The 10,815-nt window shown below is 48.8% G+C and overlaps 2 protein-coding genes across 2 annotated transcripts in view; one reads left to right on the top strand and one right to left on the bottom strand.

The window, feature by feature from the left end:
• The window catches only part of LOC308486268 (uncharacterized protein), a 157,083-nt gene that overhangs the window by 140,307 nt on the left and 5,961 nt on the right, over window positions 1–10,815 (bottom strand). The window lies entirely within an intron of this gene.
• Window positions 1,843–10,815, top strand: part of LOC308486405 (uncharacterized protein) — a 154,348-nt gene continuing 145,375 nt past the window's right edge. Inside the window, exon 1 of the mRNA XM_081023235.1 lies at window positions 1,843–1,914. The gene's annotated coding sequence lies outside the window, so the exon portion shown is untranslated. The remainder of the gene's footprint in view (window positions 1,915–10,815) is intronic.

The following is a 10,815-nucleotide window of genomic DNA, read 5'->3' as shown; positions in this document are numbered from 1 at the left end:
CCCATGTCCAGCTCAGGCTAGTTCCCCACCCCACAGACCTTTTGGGACAGAGAGGACATGGCCCTGGTCCTCCCTGCTCTGCACCAGATGGGATGGTTGCAACGCTCTCTGTGTGGAACTGCCCTTGAAGGCGACTTGGGAACTGGTCCAAAATGCAGCAGCCAAATGATTGGCTGGGCTGCCTCTCTTTATGAATGGCATTTCTCTCCCACCTCTTTGCCCAAGGAGATCAAGGCGGCATCCATGGGTCTTCCCCTCTCCACTGAGTCCCCCCACAACAAACACATTGGATTCCTGTTTTAAAACAGTTGCACTGGTTGTTTCCTTTCCATGGTTGTTTCCTTTCCTTCCCCCTATAGAGGAGACAGAGCAGAGGAGCCACCCATCGCCCTCTCCTCCTCCTCCACAGATTGGCGTCCTCCTCTTTTAACACCACCTTTATTAGTGGCCTCTGCCTCTTGTGGAAGGAGGAGGGGCCAAGATGGCGACAAGTAAGACGCGCTTGCCGGAGCTCCCCTTTCCAGTTCATGCTGTAAGTTACTCCACTCCTATTTTTCTCTGGAAGTTGGCACGATAATGTTTTGATGATAACGCCAGGAACTCACCCTGTGGAAGCTTGCAAAGTCAGCGCCATAAATCTCCTTAATGAGCTTCACTAACAACCTGATTAGCTGTAACTTGGGCAGCCACTGGCCGCGCTTCCCTGGCCTTCCACCAGCTCTTGCTTGGCCTTTGTGGGAGGGAGTTGCACAGGTTTACTCTGCCCTGCAAGAGGAAGCGCTTTCTCTTCTCTGTCTTCCTTCCTTCCTTCCTTCCTCCTTGCACAGGTGAGGTTTTAGGGACCAGGGTATATTTCATGTCTGAATGTTTCCATCTGCGGACAACCTCCGTTATACAAGGGGACTGATCCATACATCTGAATGGGGTTTCTCTGCTTGCATTTCCCCACTCCTGGACCCAAGACCCCTCCCCAAGGGGCCAGCAGCGCATCTATGCAAAGGAAGAGCAGAGCTGCCGCCCTCCTGTGACCCTCCGCGCCCTGACTTGCCCCCCTCTCACCATGCAGCGCTGGGACCCCTGCTCTCCCCATGGGCCCTATGTTGGGAGAGAGGAGACTCACCAGATCCCAGCAGGCGCCCCCAGGCAGCCTCTGCAGAGCCGAACCAAGGGGACCCCCACACGCCCGACTTCTTGCAGGAAAGGGAGGGGTTGGGCTTTCGCTCTGGAGGACCCTGCCCTCCCCGTCTTACTTTCCTGTCTAGGAATCTAGCTTGTTTCTGTTTAACCCTTGGCAAGCCGAGCGCACCCAACTCACGCCTCTCCCTCTCTCGAGAGCTGGAGCATCGCGCACCAATGGCATCCCGAGAAGGCGGAGCAGGAGAGGTTTATGGATTACTTCCGGCAAGGTATACATTCAGTCATGGACAGCAGCTGAAAGGCCCCCTAACAGCTGGCCCCTGAAGCCGGGTCCTAAGAAATCTTCACTGGCTCCCGGTCCGATTCCGAGCACCATTCAAAGTGTTGGTGCTGACCTTGAAAGCCCCAAATGGTCTCAGCCCGAGGAAAACATTTCCGCAAAAAGACCAAAACTCTGGCATGTAGCTGCAGGTGATACAATAGGAGCCTTTCTGCAAATGACCTTTGCAACAGAACTCACTGGGTGGTAACAAAGTATATACATTTGCCTCTCTACAACGGATGCTTTCGTTTAGCCCCGTTTCCTCAATGAATCTACCCATTTCTTGATGAAATAGAACTTCTGCCAGGAAAACCTGAGCTGAAAGAGTAAGGAGAGCAAAACAGCAGCCCTGTCTGACCCCCGTCAGCCTCCAGACTCCCCCAGTCACGTGGCAGGAGATTCTTCCTGAGTCCCCCCCCCCTCCGTGAGACGGGTATGACATCATGGATGATCCAGTGATGTTCCAAGCAGACTTGTCCAAAGAGCTATGCCTGAATGAAACGGGTCTGTGATGATGGATTCTGGAGTCAAGAAAGGGGAGCAAAGGATTTTGCAATGTAAACATTGTAGGGGGGGGGACCCCGCTTTGCAAATGGATTGCCAGGATCAGCTTCCTCCCCCCCCAATTCCTCCCTTCCCGGTACATCCTCCTCTCACCCCGCCCCCACAACCCCAAATCCCTCCACCATGCGCTGCACCTCTTCCTCCTCCTCCTCCAATCTGGCTTCTGTTTCCGGAATGAGGGGAGAGAGCCCCCCTCCCAAGCTGCCTGCTTTTCCTGCAAGTGGAACTTCTGCTCGGATTGCTGCTCTGCGGCGTAGCTCTAGGGGAGCGCGCTTTGGAAAGGAAAGGCGGGGCGTCATGGGAGGCGACACCCCCCCCGCCCGTGGATGTTGCAGGAAAGGAAAGGAGAATCGGGAGCGAGGACAAAGAGGTAAAGGGGTCGCGGGCAGCGGAGAGGGGGGGAAGGACCCAGAGACCCCCGCCAGCTCCCCAGAGCGCCTTTCTTGGGCCCCACGGGCAGGGCCTGGATCCCTGCACGTGTGCTTCCTTGGCCCCTTAGGCGCCTTGGCAGCGGCGGACATGGGGAACCTACGCAGGGGGTCCCCACGAGGGCCCCCTTGCCCCGTTTCCCCCGCGAATGCATCCCTGGGGCCCTGTGGGCTCCGCACGGATAAAGGCGGGCCATGAAAGGGTTAACGGGCGTGAGGGACGCCTGTATAGAGACCCCCGTCCCTAATCTGTGCGTCTTGGGGTGGCCCCTCAGGATGGAAAGATGGGGGGTGAGGAGTGAGCTGCGCCCAGGGGGGCCTCTGGGTTCAGGGGAGACTCTGGAACAGAGGGAGGGAGTCGAGGAAGTGGGGAGGGGGAGCATCCCTGGGGCAGGGAAGGGCAGCATTGAGGGGGGGGAAGATAGGAAACCAGTCTTTGGGGAGACTTCTCCAACGTGGCTCCCGCAGGGATTCTCTGGAGGGGCCGCCTTGGCTTCTCCCTCCCACCCAGGAATCGGCCACCCCTTCAAGGCGCCCAGAGGGATCCCTGGAAAGTGGGGGGTCGTGTCCCCCCACCCCTCCTTCCTGCAACCTCCATCCTCTTCCCACCCCATGAGCCCCTACAAGCCCCTGCCCTGTCCAGGAAGAGAGGAGGGGAGAGGCCTTCTCAGAAGGAGATCTTCGTTTCCGCAATCCCACCCAGGAAGCAGCCAGGAACCTTTTCCTCTCTCTCGGGCTTCCATCTTTAAGTTTCTCTTCCACTGCATGGCTCCAGTACAAAGAAAGGACAGTAAAACATCAGACATTAAAAACCTCCCCATAGAGAGTTGCCTTCAGCTGTCTTCTAAATGTCAGAATGTTGCCCATTTCCTCGCCCTCTGCCTGCTTCCCTGTAACTTCGCTTCTCACGGGGCGGGGGGGGGGATCAGCAGAAGACCTTTGAAGGACCACCTCCCTGTCCAGACTGAACGATTTTGGTGGAGATGCCCCTTCAGGTCTACAGGGCCAAGGCTGTTGAGGGCTTCAGGTTGCAGATCTTGCTGCTCCATAACAATCTCATTCAGCAAATAAATTTATTACTGAAGGCAAAGAAGCATAACAGGATCCAAAAAATAGCAAAAACTTAACTTACGTAAAACCCTAACTTAGCATACCAAAACAGCACTCAACTAAGAATCACACAAGCAGAGTAGAGAAATAGCAGACTAGGGGAAAAAAAATATTCCTTCCAGTAGCACCTTAAAGACCAACTAAGTTAGTTCTAGGTATGAGCTTTCGTGTGCATGCACACTTCTTCAGCTTTAGTGATAGTGGAACCCGTAGAAAACATCAACAGACTCACACAGGGGAGAAACCATTTAAATGTATGAAGTGTGGAAAGAGCTTCCGTCAGAATGGAGACCTTAAATTACACCAGCCGATTCACACAGGGGAGAAACCATATAAATGTATGGAGTGTGGAAAGAGCTTCAGTTTCAATGCAACCCTTAGAAGACATCAACGGACTCACACATTGGAGAAACCATTTAAATGCATGGAGTGCGGAAAGAGCTTCAGGCAGAATGGACACCTTAGAAAACATCAGCAGACACACAGGGGAGAAATTGTTTAAATGTATGGCGTATGGTAGGAGCTGCAGTCAGCGTGGAATGCTTGATTTATGTCAACACATTCACACAAAAGATAAGCCTTATAAATATAAGGAAAGTTGATAGAGTTTCAATCCTAGTGGAAGTCCTACATCTACAGACTCATGGGCAGGAAGAACTTTAGGAGTGAAACCCTACAAACCATCAACAAACTCAAAGAGGAGAAGCAGTTTAAATGAAAAGATTGCAAAAAGTGCTTTATTTACAAAGGAGTGTTTAAGGAACATCCAGGGATTTTCCCATTGAAGAAACCATTTAGATGTATGAAGTGCAGGATGTGTTCCTTTCAGTGTCCACTCTTTTCTTCACAGCAATGAACTCAGCAGGAAATCAGTCTTAAACACATGACGTGAATTTGAATTTCTTGTGTTTATATGTAAAACTGAACAGCAATGAAATATTGAAGGCAATGTCAAACAATGTGAGTATAATCTAAGAGGTAAAGTACCTTTTGATAGAGAGGATGTAAAAGGATAGAGAGGGTGTAAAAGGAGCTTCAGTCAGAGTGGAACCCTAGAGTTATGTCAACAAACTCACACAAAAGACAAACCATATAAATGTCAGGAAAGTAGACAGAGGTTCAGTCCTAGTGGAAGTCCTACATCTACAGACTCATGGACAGGAAGAACTTTAACAGTTGACACCCTACAAACCCATCAACCCTCGAAAGAGGAGAAGCTGTTTAAAGGGAAAGATTGCAGAAAGTGCTTTAGTTATAATGGAGTGTTTAAGGAACATCTAAGAGCCAGTGTGGTGTTAGTGGTTAAGAGTGGTAGACTCATAATCTGGGGAACCGTGTTTGCGTCTCTGCTCCTCCACATGCAGCTGCTGGGTGACCTTGGGCCAGTCACACTTCTTTGAATTGTCTCAGCACCACTCACCTCACAGAGGAAGGGAAAGGAGAATGTTAGCCGCTTTGAGACTCCTTCGGGTAGTGATAAAGCGGGATATCAAATCCAAACTCTTCTTCTTCTCAGAGGGGAGAAGCCATTTAGATGTATGGAGTGAGGAACGTGTTCCTTTCAGAGTTTACTCTTCTTCACAGCAATGAACTCAGCAGAAAATCCATCTTCAAAGCATGTCATGTATTGGAGGTTCTGCTGTTTATGTGTAAAACTGCATAGTAATGAAATAATGAAGGTACCATCTCACACTAGTCTACATTTTAGATGTAAGGTACCTTTTGATAGTGAGGGGAAGAGGGTGAATCTGTATTTCTGGTGGTGAGTGAGGATTAGGGCTGGGCATATATTGATCTCATCCTATACCGGTTTCTAGACCACGTTGTGATAACCTTTGGAAAACAATGGATATGGCAATACACCACGAATCCCGGTGTGTGTTTCTGGGATGCTCATTTGCCTGGAAGCAGCTGGCAGAAAGCTTTGTTTTGTGAAGCCCCTGAATATGCCGAGTTCCTGACTTCCCTCCCAGACGACAGGAAGCGAAAGACACACCTCCATTGCCCTGTGTCCTTCCAGTCTCTTTCCTCCCTTGCTCCCTTCTGCTGGTTTGTGTGCCTGACTTAGATATCTTGTGTGCTGTATTTTTTTTCTGCTGAAACTGGATTTGCTCTCAGGAGCTAAGTTTTGTGCCTCACTGGGGACCCAGTAAGAGCTGTATGCCTTGAAAGCTCAGTAAACTATTACTGAAGAAGTCCTGCTGCCTCTGTGTGTGTTTTTGACCTCAGTGTGGGAATTGCTCTACATGTGGCCCCTACCCTGCTGCTACTTGGCTGGAGTTGCTCTACTCAAGCATGCAAGACGGTTTTTGCACCAAACTCTGTCACTCCCCCCACCGCATGATCTCCAAACATTGCTTCTTCACCCAAACTTCATCCCTGCCTCCTAAGCATTCTGAAGAAAACTTATAATACTGTAAGTTAATGGGTGATTCTGGGGTTTGGGGAAGATAGTACTTTCCCATAGTCCCAGAAGTTTTTATTCAGTCATGCTGCTAGAGAGATTTCCTACCAGAGGACCACAGTGCTGTGGCTGCTGTTGTTGTCATGGACTGGCTGGGTGCAGGGGGTGGGGAGGCACCACCAGGGACTGGTGGTGGGATGGCAATGAGCAAAAAGAGGGAGGAAAGGGAGCAGACCGGAAGGGGAGGTGTTGCAAGCTGAGGAGGAAACAGGGTTTGGTGAGCAGGAAGTGTCTGGGGCAGAGAGCAGTTCAGACTCAGAGGGAGGAGAAGAAGGGGCCAGGAGACCATCAGAGGAGGCCATCAGCTGAAGCATCCAGGGAGACTCCCCCTCCTGCTGCAACCAGCTCCCCTCTCCCCTGGTCTCCTAGAGCACACAGAGAAACCTGGTTCAGACCCCATGAGCCTGTACATGATATTAAGAGGTATTTTTTTCTCCCAACACTTTAATCTCATTGACAATGAACTGTATTTTCTGTCCGTTCACTCCCTTTGAAGAAGTCCTTTAGGAGCTCCTTGCAATCTCTCTCTGTTGGAACAACCCTGGACAATTTACTGCCATCAGCAAACTTTGCTCCCTCCTAAGTCTAGATCATTTATGAACAAGTTGAAAAGTCACAGGTCCCAATACTGATCTTGAGGGGACTCCGCTTTCTGCTCCTCTCCATTCAGAGACTGTCCGTTTACTCTCTTGGTGTTTCAGAAGGAGGGCTGCCTCCAACTGGGGTGGCACATTTCTTCTAGGGGCACATTTCTGGGGTCCCCATGGTGCCCCCCAACCTGGCTCCACTCGGCCAGGGCAGCTGCATTTTGTTTCGCTGCAGGTGAACCTTCTCCCTGCAACTTGGGATCTTAAAGGAACTGTGACAGGGGGCAGAGAGGGCGCAGCATCCTCACACTTGTGAAGGAGCCATGGGGGGGAGGCAGGTGTAATTGGGGGGGAGTAGTGTGGAGGAATGAGCGAGACGGAGCTTTGGATCCTGTGCTGCCCCCTCCTTGCCTGCTCCCTGAAACTTTCCTGAGCCTCTCCCCTTTTCATTTCAATGACTGGGGGTCCCGCACAGCCCTCAGGGCACCTCAATATCTTGGGAGGGGGGAGCTATTTTGTTTGCTGAGGGCAGGGACACAATCCTGTCTCATTGCGGGGTGTCAAGCTTTTAGGTAAGAGGCTCAGGTGGAGAAGCACTGAGAAGGAAAAAATCCTGGGGTGCTGATTTCCTCTGCTGCCCAGCTTCCCAGGGGGCTACACCCCATGGTCCCTCTGGGGTCAGCAAAGAAGGAGAATCCAGGCAAGTTAAAGGAGCAAAACAGTGGTCAGTAGACCTGATCTTTATTTGTAGCAACAAGGTTCATCCACACAAAGAGCAGGAACCCTGAGAAGATTAAGACTTTTACCCCCTTTCCCATAATAAATTCTCCAACAACTTCATCAATACATGACATGGGGCTTTTTCGGGGGTTGTTGCTGTTGACCTTTTGTATTTATATTTTAGATCTTGTTGTGAGTCATGTGGAAATTGTTCAATTTTTCAATTCCAGCATTCCAAACTAACCCTATCGCCGTCTACCATTACCTAAAATTTACTCTTCCACTGTAATTACCATTAATATATTAATATATATATATTAATATATTAATGTCATTGATACATGTGTACCCAATTTAAAATACAAACACCAAGACATTGCACTGAAACTTTAAGTAAATGCGCATGCATGCACTTTCCAAGAGTCTCATTCGAGTAGAGTGCTTAAGAGTTTTGGACTAGGACCTGGGACATCTGGGTTCAAATCTCCACTCAGTCATGAAGCTCACTGGGTGATGACTTCACAGCCTAACCTACCTCACAGGGTTGTTGTCAGGATGAAACGATGAGGGGGAGAATGACTTAAGACCACACTGAGCTTCTTGAAGAAACAGGTGGTATATCAAGGCATCCAATAAATTTCACTAAGCAGAAAGGTAAGATTCTGTACTTAGGCAAGAAGAATTAGCTGCAGAAATATAAGATGGGGGATACTGGGCTTACCAGTAGTACATGTGGAAAAGACCTGGGGTCTTAGACTAACATGAGTCAACAGTATGATTCAGCAGCAAAAAAGGCTGTTATTCTAGGCTGCGTCCAAAGAAGTCAAGTGTCCAGATCAAGAGAAGTAACAGCCCCACTTTCTTCTGCCTTCTTCAGACCACACCTGGAGTCCTGTGTCCAGTTCTGGGTGCCCCAATTTAAGAAGGATTTTGAGAAGCTGGAAGGTGTGCAGAGGGGGTTGACCAAGACAATTAAGCTTTGGGAAACCAAGCCTTCTGAGGAACAGGAAGGGCTGTCAGGTGGAAGGTTGAACAAGCTTGTTTTCACCGGCTCTGGAGGCTGGGACCCAAACCAATGGCTTCAAATTATACACGCCCTTGGAAGGTTGTGGACTCTCCTTCCTTGGAGGTTTGTAAGGAGAAGTTTGAAGGCAATGTGTCATGGAAGCTTTAGTTGATACGACCACAGGGTCTCCTGCAGGTCTAAAATTCTATGATTCTCCCCTGTATGAATTCTTTGATGGGCCATGAGCTTGGTCCTCTTACTGAAGCTCTTTTCACATTCCAAGCACTGATATGGTTTCTCACCACTGTGAATTATTTGAAGGGAAATGAGACCAGAGCTCACAGTGAAGCTTTTCCCACATTGGGAGCACTGATATGGTTTCTCACCACTGTGAATTCTTGGGTGTGCCATGAGATTGGCATGGTGACTAAAGGTCTTTCCACATTCCAAGCACTGATATGGTTTCCCCCCTGTGTGAATTCTTTGGTGGGAAGTGAGATCGGCTCTCTGGAGGAAACTCTTTCCACAATCCAATCATTGATAGGATTTCTCCCCGGTATGAATGCTTTGATGGGTAGCGAGATGGGCGCTTTTACAGAAGCTCTTTCCACGTTCCAAGCACTGTGAATTCTCTGGTGGGAAGTGAGATTGGCTCTATGGCAGTAACTCTTTCCACATTCCGAGCACTGATAGGGTTTCTCACCACTGTGAATTCTTTGATGGGAAGTGAGATTTTGCTTCCGACTGAAGCTCTTCCCACATTCCAAGCACTGATAGGGTTTCTCACCACTGTGAATTCTTTGATGGGAAATGAGACTTGCCTTCTGACTGAAGCTGTTTCCACAATTCACGCATTGATAGGGTTTCTCCCCAGTATGAATTCTTTGGTGGGAAGCGACACCGGAGCTCACAGTGAAACTCTTCCCACATTCTGAGCACTGAAAGGGTTTCTCACCACTGTGAATCCTTTGATGGGCCGTGAGATTCGCCCTGTGATTAAAGCTCTTCCCACATTCCGAGCACTGATAGGGTTTCTCACCTGTATGAATTATGTGATGGGCTGTGAGATGGGTGCTCTGACTGAAGCTCTTTCCACACACTCGGCATTGAAATGGCTTCTCCCCCCTGTGAATTCTCTGATGTTTATGGAAGGTTGTGCTTGTATTAAAGCTTTCCCTACAATCCAAGCCCTGATAGGGTTTCTCCCTGCTGTGAGTTATTTGATGTGAAATGAGATGTGCACTGTTACTGAAGCTCTTTCCACATTCCAAGTATTTCAGTGGGTCCTCCCCTGTGGGAATTATTTCCTGTGAAGTGAGGCTTTCATTCCAACAGAAAGTTTCCCCCCCATTCAGAGAACTGAGAGGGTTTCTTCCCAATAGCATTTCTTTTGTGTGTAGTTGAATGGGAGCTGTGACTGAAGCTCTCTCCATACTCCAAGAGTGGCAATGGCTTGTCCACTGTGTGGATTCTGTCATGGGCGTCCTCTTTCTCAATTTCCAAGCATGCAAAAGGAAGGGAGATAGTAGTAATGAGGGACTTCAATTACCCAGATATTTGTTGGATGTCAAACTCAGCCAAGAGCATAAGGTCAAACAGATTCCTCACTGGCCTTGCAGTCAACTTCATTGTCCAGAAAGTGGGAGAAGCAACAAGAGGAAGAGCCATTTTAGATCTGGTCCTAACCAATGTTGATGACCTGGTTAGTGGGGTAGAAGTGGAAGGATCATTAGGCACGAGTGATCATGCTCTTCTGAAGTTTACTATACAGCGGAAAGGAGCAGCCAAGCATACTAGGACTCAATTTCTTGACTTTAAGAAAGCTGACTTCATAAAACTTAGGGAAGTGCTGGGTGAGATCCCATGGACAGTAATACTAAAAGGAAAGGGAGTTCATGATGGCTGGGAGTTTGTTAAGAGGGAGATAGTAAAAGCACAACTTCAGGCAATACCAATGAGATGGAAACATGGAAGGTGCCTAAGGAAGCTAGGGTGGCTATCTAAAGAACTTTTAACTGAGTTAAGATTAAAAAAGGATGTGTACAAAAAATGGAAAAGGGGGGAAACCACCAAAGAGGAATTCAAACAAATAGCCAGCACATGTAGACACAAAGTCAGAAAAGCTAAAGCACAGAATGAACTCAGGCTTGCTAGAGAGGTTAAAAGCAACAAAAAAGGCTTTTATGGGTATGTTCGTAGCAAAAGGAAGAACAAAGAAACAGTGGGGTCACTCAGAGGAGAAGATGGTGAAATGCAAACAGGGGACACAGAAAGGGCTGAACTCCTCAATGCCTTCTTTGCCTCAGTCTTCTCCGATAAAGAAAACAATGCCCGACCTGAAGAATTTGGAGCAAATGATTCAGCAGAGGAAACACAGCCCAGAATAACTAAGGAGATAGTACAAGAATACTTGGCTAGTCTAGATGTATTCAAGTCTCCAGGGCCAGATGAACTGCATCCAAGAGTATTAAAAGAAC

Source organism: Podarcis pityusensis, assembly GCF_964106645.2.
Source record: "Podarcis pityusensis genome assembly, chromosome: 10".
Taxonomy (NCBI): Eukaryota; Metazoa; Chordata; class Lepidosauria; order Squamata; family Lacertidae; genus Podarcis; species Podarcis pityusensis.
Note: the sequence above shows the minus strand (reverse complement) of the source record. Positions and strands in the feature narration are given on the sequence as shown.